This window comes from Diadema antillarum, unplaced genomic scaffold, assembly GCF_040938485.1.
Source record: "Diadema antillarum isolate AM-2024a unplaced genomic scaffold, OU_Dant_1.0 seq00000778_RagTag, whole genome shotgun sequence".
Classification (NCBI taxonomy): domain Eukaryota; kingdom Metazoa; phylum Echinodermata; class Echinoidea; order Diadematoida; family Diadematidae; genus Diadema; species Diadema antillarum.
The window spans coordinates 573,364-575,631 of NW_027271666.1; positions in this window are offsets into that span (position 1 = coordinate 573,364).

Below are 2,268 nucleotides of genomic sequence, written 5' to 3' on the forward strand. Positions count from 1 at the left end.
TGACACCTTTTCGCTTTTCCTTCATAAAAACAGTCACAGCATCATTGATAAAAGGGAAACAACTTACATGCAACACAGATAAAATAACATCATTTACCTTTTTTCTTTTAACTTTGTTTGTAAAGTCACAATTGCATTTCCTTTAGGAAGGATTCTCGTCAACGGAATTCTCAACATACACGGACTGCCGACTCCTTCAATAGCATCGATAAACTCTGTATTTTATTTGAAGGCATACAGCTTGGCAGTTTCAATACACGTATAGATAGTAAGTCAGTTTCCATCGAATTTGACGAAAAAAAAATCAGCAAAAACACTAAAACGCAACTGCAGACATTGATGATCCGTCTGTCAGATTGGACTTTGGAAATTTCTTTTGGCATTTTTCGTTTTCCGTGTAGTATTCACGATCATCACGAAGAGAATTCCTCCTGAACAACGGCGTCACGCTTCGTTCATACCAAGAAAACAAAGCTCCGGTGGGAAACAAAATTCAGGCGAGAGCGATTTATATAAAGTGACATTACAACAAGAACAACGACATGTGAAGTGGGTGAATAAATGTCGGCTGCATATACAGGAGGCTTGAAAGATCACTGCTCTCTGCGCACGTAAACAGTTTATCTGAAATCCTAATAACACACCAACTTGACAGTGTGGGCGTGTGGCCAGAGTGCACAAGCTGTATGCGGGGTGTCACGGCTACTGAAAGATCATGACAGGCCAGCTGGGTTCCCGTCACCCGGCGGGTTCCCAGCGTCTTCCTTCGTTCCCAAGGTATGAGACCAAGTGAGTAAATACCTGTCTGGTTCATTCCCAAACATTCCATCAAACAAGTGTCATTTACCTCTTACTCCGCATACCCCCCCCCCCCCTCTCTCTCTCTCTCTCTCTCTTCTCTTCTCTTATGTATTCCTTGATCTCTCATAGAAACAAACGACGCATACACACACGTACACACACTCACTCTCTACGTCATACATACACAGTTCTTTCCTTTATTTCGCCCCAATTTTTTCTCCTTACTCTATCCAAATGATTATTCAAAATTGTATGTGGTATATAGTAGGATATACCATTACCAGTATTGGAAACCTGCCACATTCTCTCTCCTCGTAATATTGTTCTTTGTCATAAAATTTAAGCCAAATTTCATCTCAAGTACACAAGACTCTGCCCTCATCAGATAATGTTTGTTTGTTTGTTTGTTTGTCGTACTTCACATACATATACGTGGAATGATACTATCATAAGGACAAAGGAACAACCACACAACCATGCTTGAAGAAACGTTTTAATTGAACACGTTGAAAAGAGAAAGAACTCAATACTGACAGAATATGAAATAACTTCCATTCTACGAGTTCTACAAAAACAGGCAAGAAGAAATTTGTCATTGGATGACAACAATGATAATTATCAACAACCATTCTTCTTACTCTTGGAGCATTTATGCTGCTAGAAAGAAAATAATAAACAGCTCGAGGCTGCGGGACGTTTCTTCTGTACCCATTTCAACTATCTTATAGTGTCAGCATAAAAATACACTAAAAATCCATTCAACAATGGTACAACAGAGGGACGGTGATCAAACAAATGGTGCATAGGTGCACATTAGGGGTCTGATTTTATAAAACAGATAACACACTGTCTTGCGATGAGACAGAGTGGCAACACTATTAAACGCACTATCACAGTGGATCTCTTTTATGATATGAAGACCAGAAAATAGTAATGAAGAGAACATTTCTGCCTTAGAAGACCACACGAGCAACCTATCTTATGTCCTGTCAATTGCTATTGGAACAGCACGTAGACTCTCACGTGCTTACAGACTGCTATCTACCACTGCGTAGATGGAGAAAAAATCGACGTCGACTTCTTTCACGATGTTAATTTTAGAAACGTGAAGAACCTTCAGCGATGTTACCGGGAGACAGAGGGCGCTTCACTTCTCTCGGGAATACTGTACGTAATGACCACATAACTATGTTGGTTTAATGTAAACGTTAGTAGTGTCACTGTAAGTGAACAGCCTGAAGCTACTTCTACTTCCGGCTATATTTAGCGTAGTTCTGGTTCAATAGTTCCCAGATTCCTTTAGGCAGAATGGTGACTTGGTGGCCCTTATATCATCATGATGGTAATGAGGTTATCATGTCAAGGAGTGCGTTTACTCCCACTCTCTTAGACAGAATACTCTCTCTATGGCAGTGATGAATAATTTATGAGGTTACACTGAAGTGTTCTCGTCGTGCAAAGTCTACC